The 10240-nt window shown below is 37.6% G+C and overlaps 1 pseudogene; it reads right to left on the bottom strand.

The window, feature by feature from the left end:
• Window positions 1-5427: 5427 nt before the first annotated feature.
• LOC105478268 (nucleolar and coiled-body phosphoprotein 1 pseudogene) lies at window positions 5428-8190 on the bottom strand (annotated as a pseudogene).
• Between the last annotated feature and the right edge of the window lie 2050 nt (window positions 8191-10240).

Genomic DNA, 10240 nt, shown 5'->3' with positions numbered 1-10240 from the left:
AAAAGTATACAAACATAAAAGGAAGAAGTGAATTTGTCTTTATGTGCTGATGACATGATCTTACATTTAGAAAACCCTAAAAACTCTGCCAAAAGCTTTTAGAGTGACAAACGAATTCAGTAAACTCGCAGATCACAAAACCAACATACATAAATCAATCATTTTTTTAGTACTAATAATAAACTATCTAAAAAGAAAATTAAGATATAATTTTATTGACAAGGGCAAAAACTTAGGTATAAATGTATTAAAGGAGATAGAAAACCTTTATACTGAAAAATAAAAGGCATAGATTTAAAAAAAATTGAAGAAAACACAAATAAATAGAAAGATACCCCATATAGAAAGATATCCTACATTCATGGATTTGAAGAAATAATACTGTGAAAATGGCCATGCTACCCAAAGCAATCTACAGATTCACCATAATCCCTATCATAATTCAAATGTCGTTTTTTTCACAGAGGTAGATTAAATCATCTTTAAATTTGTATGGAATTATGGAAGACCTTGAATAGCCAACAATCTTGGACAGAAACAAGAAAGCTGGAGGCACCAAACCCCCTGATTTCAAAAAAAATTATAAAATAATTGTAATTAAAACAGCATGATACATGATACTGCCATAAAAATAGACCCATTGACCAATGGATTAGAATAGAAAGCCCAGATATAAACCCATGCATTAATGGCCAATTGATTTTTTACAAAGGTGCGGAGAACACATGATGTGGGAAAAATCCCTCTTTTGTGACAGGTGTTTGAACAACTGGATATCTACATGCAGAAGAATGAATATTTAAATACACAAATATTTATCATTGTGTTACATTTATCTACCGTGTTTAGTACAGTGCCATATTGTATAAGTTTGTAGGCTAGGGACAATAAGCTATACCATATAGCTGAGATTTTTAGTAGACTATCCCATCTAGGTTTGTGTAAGTACACTATATGATGTTCTCAAAATCACCTGACACATTTCTCAGAACATATTTTCATCATTAAGCAATGCATGACTGTATATATAAAATGCTCAGCATCATTAATCCATAGAAAAATTTAAATTGAAACCACAATGAGGTATCACTTCACACCTATTAGAATAGCTTTTATCGTTGGTGAGAAAACAATATGCAGATTCATCAAAAAAATAAAGAAATAAATCTATCCTACGATCCAGTAATTCCACTTCTGGGTATAGATTCAAAGAAACAGAAATTAATGTGTCAAAAGGATAGTTGCAATCCCTTGTTAATTGTAGCATTATTCACAATAGACAATAAATGGAATCAACCTATGGGTTCACCCACAGATGAATAGATAAAGAAAATATGATATATACACAACAGAATACTATTCAACCTCAAAAGAAGGGAAAATTCTGTCATTTGCTACAAAATGGATGAATCTAGAAGGGATTGTGCTAAGTGAATTAAGCCAAGCACAAAAAAATAAATACCACGTGATCTCACTTACATTTGGAATCTAAAAGAACTGAACTAGGAAGTAGAGAGTGGAATGATGGTTATGAGAGACTGGGAATAGGGTGGGAAAGAAGACATGGTGAGTTGCTGGTTAAAGGGTACAAAGTTTCAGATAGACAATAGTGATAAGTTTTGAGATCTATTACACAACAAGATAACTATAGTCAATAATAAGGTATATTTCAAAATTACCAAGAATTTCAAATGTCTTACCATAGAAAAAATGATAAGTAAGTGAGGTGGTAAATAAGTTAATTAGCTTGATTTAATCATTCCACATGGTGTACATATATCAGAGCATTACATAGTGCCTTATAAATTTATACAATTATGACTTCTGAATAAAAAATAATATTAATAATGAAAAGTAAATAAATAAAATATAGAAATGAGATAACTTAAACTAAGTAGAATAAAGACAATCTAGAGAAAGAGGTACTATTCAAATGTGTACTTACTACTCAGATACGTTATGAGTATGATGAAGTATTGATTTAGGAAAACAATGATATCATACCATCCTCTTCAGCCAAGAGTCTTTGAAACATAAAGAAACAAACTTTGCTTTAAAAATTAAGCTTTTATTTATTTATTTATTTATTTATTTATTTATTTTTCACCTTGCATTTTAGTTTCTGGCAGTACATGTGCAGGTTTGTTACATGGGTAAATTTTATATCATTGAATTTCAGTGTATGAATAATCTTGTCACTCAGGTAGTGAGCATAGTATCCAATAGGTAGTTTTTCAATACTTCCCCTCTCCCACTCTCCCTCTTCTTGTATTTCCCGGTGTCTATTGTTCTCATTTTTATCTCCACGTGTGTAGTCAATTTTTATTTAGCTCCTACTTATAAGTGAGAACATGCAGTGTTTGAGTTTCTATTCCTGCATAAATTTGCTTAGGATAATTGCCTCTAGCTGCATCCATGTTGCTGCAAATAACATGATTTTGTTCATTTTTATAGCTGCATAGTATTCCATGGTGTGTATGCAGCATACTTGCTTTATCCAGTCCACAGTCTATGAACATCTAGGTTGATTTGTTGTCTTTGCTATTGTGAATATTGCTGCGATGAACATATAAACGCATGTGTCTTTTGATAGGATAATTTTTTTTCTATTGGGTATGTACCCAGTAATGGGACTGTTGGGTTGAATGGTAGCTCTGTTTGAAGTTCTCGGATAAATATCCAATCTGCTTAACACAGTGGACGGACGAATTTGCATTTTCACCAACAGCATATAATTAATCCCTTTTTTCTGCAGCCTCACCAGCATCTATTATTTTTTGACTTTTTAATGATCACAATTCTGACTGGTGTGAGATGGTTTCTCATTGTGATTTTGATTTCCATTTCTCTGGTGATTAGTGATGTTGAGCACTTTTTCCTGTATTTGTTGGCTGCATGTATGTCTTCTTTTGAAAAATGTCTATTCGTGTCCTTTGACCCATGTTTTAATGGAGATATTTGTTTTTATCTTGTTGAATTCTTTAAATTCCTTATAGATTCTAGATATTAGACCTTTATCAGATGCATAGTTTGTGAATATTTTTCCCTTTCTGTAGATTGTCTATTTACTCTGTTGATAGTTCTTTTGCTATGCAGAGGCTCTTTAATTAGGTACCACTTGTCAATTTTTGTCTCTGTTGCAATTGCTTTTGGAGATTTAGTCATAAATTCTTCACCAAGGTTATGTCCAGAATGATATTTTCTAGGTTTTCTTCTAGGACTCTTATAGTGTGTGATCTTACCTTTAAATCTTTAATGCATTTTGAAATAATTTTTGTATATTGTGTAAAGCAGGGGTGCAGTTTCATTATTCTACATATGGCTAGCCAGCTATCTCAGTAGCATTTATTGAATAGGGAATGCTTTCTGCATTGCTTGTTATTGTCAACTTTGTCTAAGAACAGATAGTTGTAGTTGTAGGTGTGTGCCTTTATTTCTTGGTTCTCTATTTTTTTCCATTGGCCTATATGTCTATTTTTGTACCAATACTATGCTGTTCTGTTACTGTAGTCTTATAGCATAGTTTGAAGTGGAGCATTGTGATGTTTCTGGCTTTGGTCTATTTCTTTGCAATCATCTGTTCAGGCTTTTTTGTTGTTGTTGTTCCATATACATTTAAGAATCGTTTTTTTTCCAGCTCTATGAAAAATGACATTGGTATCTTGATAGGAATAGCACCGAATCTGTAGATTGCCTTAGGCAATTGCAATGATATTGATTGTTCCAGTCCATGAACATAAAATGATTTTCTATTTGCTTGTGTCATCCTTGAGTATCTTCAGCAGCGTTTTGAAGCTTCCCCTGTAGAGATCTTTCACCTTCTTGGTCATATGTGTTTCTAGGTATTCTATATTTTTTGGCTGTCGTAAATAGAATTGCATTATAGATTTGACTTTCAGCGTGAATGTTATTTGTTAATAGAAATGTTACTGATTTTTGTACATTGATTTTATATCCTGAAACTACTGAAGTTATTTATCAAGTCTAGGCACCTTTGGGTGGTGTCTTTAGGGTCTCTAGAAATAGAATTATATTATCAGTGAAGAGAGATAATTTGACTTCCTCTCTTCCTATTTGAATGCCTTTTATTAGGTTGGTGCAAAAGTAATCGCGGTTTTTGCCATTAAAAGTAATGGTGAAATCCACTATTACTTTTGCAACAACCTAATATTTCTTTCTCTTGCCTGATTGCTCTGGCTAGGGCTTCCACAACTATGTTGAATAGGAATGGTGAGAGTTTGTATCCTTGCCTTGTTCTAGTCCTCAAGTAAAATGCTTCCAGCTTTTGCCCATTCAGTATGATGTGGATTTTGGGTTTGTCATATATGGCTGTTACTAATTTGAGGTACGTTACTTCTATGCCTAGTTTGTTGAACATTTTTATCATGAAAGGTTACTGGATTTAATTGAAAGCCTTTGCTGTATCTAATAAGATAATAATTTTTTGTTTTTAATTCTGTTTATGGAGTGAATCACATTTATTGATTTGCATATGTAGAACAAGCCCTGCATCCCAGGAATAAAGCCTTCTTGATTTTTGTGTTATTTTGCTCTGTATAATGTGAAAATGAGAAGATGCAGTCCTCAACTTAGTATTCAATACTAGTAAGGGTCAGGTCATCAAAATCTGTGTTTCAACAGTAGGGAAGCTTGCTTTCACATTAAAAAACAAAGCACGTATTGCAAACATTATGTAATAATGATAAAATTACAGAAGAAAATATATTCAGACTGACCCATGGCATTCACACCACACCAGAATTTTGCCTGGAACAAAACAGTGAATTTTATCCCAAAAAGTAGGTTAGGTCCATGCTCACTAAAAACTTCAGTCTCAGACCCAATGAAGGAGGATAAAATACATAGTGCATGTATAACATACATTACATATACATTAACCTTCTTTAATGCCCCCCACCAGGGTTTTGAGGGAAGGAAAGATGAAACGTGGACTTGTGCACTCACAAAGGCACAATTTTCTTCCAATTATAAAAGGTCATACATGTGACTCTTAACTATGTCTTGGGCAATAGCTAAGATTTTATCTGTGGGACTCCACCTTTGAAAATCACAACAAAAATCAAAAGGAAATGATTTGATATAAAATATTCAAATTTCTCAGTATGCAGACTTCCACAGAACAGGAAGAAGGAGACAACGAAAATACATTTCCTTTAAAAATAACATTCCCCTCATTTTGTCCCTGACACTCAACACTCAAAAACAAGTCTGCATAAAACTAGGAATACAGAAAAGGACGACAGAGGATGTTACATTTCAAAGTCTTAGGACCTACTCTGAACTTCTGTCCTCATCAAGACCCTTGCCTATAGAGCTGAGGGCTCCCTGGTCCCCTGGAGAAAGTGAGTGGTCTCAGATCTTCACTGAAGCAGGGGTGAAGATGTCCCAAGTCACTCACTGTCAAAATTAAACCCAGTAGATGCCCTGCTTCTTCTTGGTTTTCTCATGCCAGAAGGATTTGCCTTTGGTGAACCTCAAAACCTGATTGGCTCGTTCCCCCAGTCTCTGGTTGCACCTCAGTTGGCATCAGTGGAGTTCTCTGCCACCTCAATTTCCTCCTCCCCGACCCTTACGAATGTGGGTCACGCCCTTTTTTTCTTCTTTCTTCCTTTTTGGAAATGTGTTAGGGGTCTGAAGCTTTATCTTCTTGGCTGGAGGAGTCTCTGCCTCTTTGGCAGCCTCATCTGCTTCCACTTCTTTCCTGAACCCAGCTTTGAAACTACCACTGCTGCCTTTTTTTCTTCTTCCTCCTCTTCCTCCTCTTCACTGTTCTTAGCTGCTTTTCCATTCTGGGCAGTCAGTGCAGAGGTGCCATTGGCCTTGGGGACTTTTGGTCTTGCAGAGTCCTTGCCCTTGGGCTTCTCTTCCTCTTCCTCACTGGAGTCATCAGAGGAAGAACTGCTGCTGCTCTCAGCCTTTCCTTTCTTTGTGGAGGCTGGCTTAGAAGGGGCTGTCCCTCCTGCTGCCTTCTGCAACTTCTTCTTAACTGGGGATTTAGATAGCTTCTCTTCCTCCTCCTCCTCGCTGCTGGAGCTGTCTGAATGAGAGCTGCTGTCCTTACCACCCTCAGGAGCCTGCTTGGCAGGCAGATATGGAGCTGCTTTGTCAGTTACCTTGGGCTTAAGGGGGGCCACAGTCATCTTTGTCTTCTCCTCCTCACTGGAGCTGCTCTCTTTCTCACTGGAACTGCTCTCTTTCTCACTGGAGCTGTTCTCTTTCTCACTGGAGCTGTTCTCTTTCTCACTGGAGCTGTTCTCTTTCTCACTGGAGCTGTTCTCTTTCTCACTGGAGCTGCTGTCAGCCTTTCTCACTGGAGCTGCTCTCTTTCTCACTGGAGCTGTTCTCTTTCTCACTGGAGCTGTTCTCTTTCTCACTGGAACTGCTCTCTTTCTCACTGGAGCTGCTGTCAGCCTTTCTCACTGGAGCTGCTCTCTTTCTCACTGGAGCTGTTCTCTTTCTCACTGGAGCTGTTCTCTTTCTCACTGGAGCTGTTCTCTTTCTCACTGGAGCTGCTGTCAGCCTTTCTCACTGGAGCTGCTCTCTTTCTCACTGGAGCTGCTCTCTTTCTCACTGGAGCTGTTCTCTTTCTCACTGGAGCTGTTCTCTTTCTCACTGGAGCTGTTCTCTTTCTCACTGGAACTGCTCTCTTTCTCACTGGAGCTGCTGTCAGCCTTTCTCACTGGAGCTGCTCTCTTTCTCACTGGAGCTGTTCTCTTTCTCACTGGAGCTGTTCTCTTTCTCACTGGAGCTGTTCTCTTTCTCACTGGAGCTGCTGTCAGCCTTTCTCACTGGAGCTGCTCTCTTTCTCACTGGAGCTGCTCTCTTTCTCACTGGAGCTGTTCTCTTTCTCACTGGAGCTGTTCTCTTTCTCACTGGAGCTGTTCTCTTTCTCACTGGAGCTGCTGTCAGCCTTTCTCATCAGAGGCTTCTGGCCACTGCTTCCAGGTTGCTTGAGAGTTGCAGCTGGCTCCGCTGCAGGCGACTTGGTAGTGGCAGCTGGCTTATTTGAGGAATTCTTGTTGGTATTGGCTAGCTTGGAAGGAGCTTCATCATCCTCGGAGCTGTTGGAGTACGAGCTCTGAAGAGCTCTCTGCTGCTTTCTTTGCTGGAGGTTGTTTAGTATTTGCTTTAGAGACGACTGACTTAGCAAGAGTTCATCCTCTTCCTCCGAACTTGAATCAGACTTGTCGCTGCTGTCTTCACTGCTTTCGGAAGGCTGTTTCTTCTCCACAGCTTTCTTGGGAGGCTGGGTTCCCACGGACTTCTTTGATGGGGGAGCAGGAGTGGGGCACTGAACTTTAGGGACCTGGGTTTTTGGGGTTTTTTTTCCTTTTTTTTTTTTTCTACTATTCTTCCTCCTCACCGAAGGAGTCCTCGCTGCTGGAATTTTTGGGTAGGGGTGGCAGCTGCTATCACTGGGACCTTGACCACAGCTTGCTTTTAATATACAGTCTTCTTGGGGATGGCTGCTGCCCTCTCTTCCTTTGAGTCATCACTGCTGCTGCTGCTGCTGCTGTTGCAGCTGGCTGCTTTGCCATTGACTACTTTAGGTGCTGCTTGAGCTGGAGTACCTTGTGTGGCTGGAACTTTAGCCCGAGCTTTAGCTGCTACAGATGTTGTCTTTGGTTTCTGGTTTTTTGATGCCTCATCCTCAGAGCTTGAGTCAGAATCAGCATCAGAGCTCTTAGCCTTCTTAAGAGGAGGTTTGGCTGTCTTGGCTTGGGGCTTAACTCCCTTCTGGACAGACTTTTTCTTTTTGTCATTGTCCTCATCATCATTGGATGCTTCACTGCTGCTGCTCGCTGATGCTTTGGCGATAGCCTTCCCTGGAGGCTGAGACAAACTTGCTCACAGCCTTCTTACCTGGAGGCCCTTGAACTTCTTCCTCCTCCTTGCTACTGTCCTCACTATTGTCACTGGATGAAGTCTTCTTCTTAGCTTTCTTAGTCATTTGTACATTTATTTGCCTGGAACTTTTGCTTTGGGGCCTTAGCAGACTTGAGACAGAAGCTATAGACATCCAAGAGGGAAGAGTCATTGGCATCCCGCTGTGTAGCTCCTGTAGGTTTGGCGAATATATTGGCCACCTCCAAGAGCTGGTTATGACACAGGAAGTCGAGCACAAGGGGATACAGGTCTGTGGGAATCACACAAGCCAGTGTCTGCCATTCTCTGGGGAATACACGTGACTACCATTGTCTATTGGTGCTATTTTTAAGTTGCCTACTTAACAATTATTTAGGGCAATGCAGAGGGTAATCAAGAGATTGATAGTCTAAAGTGTGGGAGACAAACTATTTGAAGACTAGCAAATAAAAATCTTACAATCTGTAAGATATGCTTCTGTCTATGTTTCTACTTGCTTAACTTGTCTATAAACTTATGTCTTTAGATTTCAGCCTTTGAGGGCCATGACAAGACCTAGCTTCAAGCATTGTTTGCCTTGGTCTCTGCATCTAATACATAACTAAAATTGGTTACCTCTTAAGTTTTTCACTAAAACTAAGGCCACTAAGAGTTAGCATTGTCATTAATACATGTAATTAAAACTACTAGATATAGGGAAAATTCTATATGCATTGTGCACACAAAACGTACAATGTATTTTGGGATTTTTTGTAAAAGTGTTATAAAAAGGCATAGGAATGTAGTTTCTCTTAAAGAGAAAGCAATTTTGCCTGGTTTAGAGAGTTTAAGAATTGTAAATTAAACTAATAAGACAGAATGGCTAAAACTAAACAGATGCAGAAAGTTGGAAAAGAAAGTAAATTTTGTCCTAAAGTAAAGTGATAGAACAAAACTGAAGCTTTAAGCAAGTTGTAGAAGGTTTATGAAAAAATTGATCTTGTGAAAGGAGTTCTGTGTGTCATCAAGTTGGCTACAATTTAAAGGGGATTATTTAGTTTTTCTATAAACTGAACATTAATATCAAAATCACACTTACACAGCGCCAGAGTCTGTGCCCCTGTGTCAGAACAACAAGGTTTTCCTGTAAAATTGATCTCTTCTTCAATTAAAAAAAATAAAAACTTGTAAAAGGCTTATGGAAATCCTACCTTATGATCACACTGATTGAGATTAGATATATTTGTTATAAGATTTTATTAAAATTAACTTCAGTGTTAATAATACACTAATGCAGAGGTAAAATTTAATTTTCTCTTTTGAAAAAGATTTTCATGTAGTATTAAAGATAGTGAAATATTTCTTTTTACCTTTTGAGTAAACTGCAGAGAAAGAGGGCAGAGAGAGAGACAGATTCAACTGACATCAAGCTGTTTTTATTATGTCTGATGGTTTGGAAATTGGAGTCTCCTCTCTATTAAAGAGTAAAGGTTTTTGCTCTTGAAAATCTTTGAATTATCACTTTGGCTAAATGGCTACATGAGCTACTTTACAGTGACCTATGATCCTATTTTGCGACATCAAGTGTTTTAAATCTTTGATATTTGACAAACTTTGCAAAATCATATTCTAAATTCGGCCTTTAGCTTTGGATGTTAGGGTCCCTAAAATTCAAGAGAGACATACTTGGCTTATGTGGTGTATTAAAGTTATACAGGAGGCTTTATCAAATATGAAATGATGTTTACCTTTCTTTGAGTTATAGTTTATATAAATGTGTTATTAATGAGTTCCAGATTGTATGAGATTTCTATAATTCTCATGTCTTAATGTTATCAGTAATAATTATGATTATTATTGTAATTGCTGTATTCCACAGCAATAACAAAATTTCCTTGTTAATTGTGTCTCTAACAACAGCTGTTCTAATATTTTTGTCATGCACACACAATTGCTGTTTTACTCTGCTACCGTCCAAAAGCTTACTTAGGAAAGTTCATGAAAAGCACTCTGATGCTCTTGAATGCAGGTTTCTGATAATGTGAAAGGGTTTGTGTGTCTGGACTAAAGAGAAAACTTCCAGGACTCTCAATGGAGAGCTGATGTGTTCATGAGGCCTGCTGGCCCAATATCATGTAGTACAGGAGCTAACTGCATGGGACTAAACTGGTAAATAACAGAAAGATTTTTAACAACTTTTTGGTTTGAAACATTGCCAATTCTTTTTGTATTTCTTTCCAGAGTTAAGAAAACTTTTCCTGTTGAGCTATTTATAGCTGACCACAAATTGAGAAAGTATATATATTATTCTCGTGAGCAAAAGTTAAAGCATATTTCTTTGTACCTGATTTCTCCAGAATTGGGAAACTATTTG

This window comes from Macaca nemestrina, chromosome X (assembly GCF_043159975.1).
Source record: "Macaca nemestrina isolate mMacNem1 chromosome X, mMacNem.hap1, whole genome shotgun sequence".
Taxonomy (NCBI): Eukaryota; Metazoa; Chordata; class Mammalia; order Primates; family Cercopithecidae; genus Macaca; species Macaca nemestrina.
The sequence above is the reverse complement of the archived record's forward strand: the minus strand, read 5'-3'. Positions and strand labels throughout refer to the sequence as shown.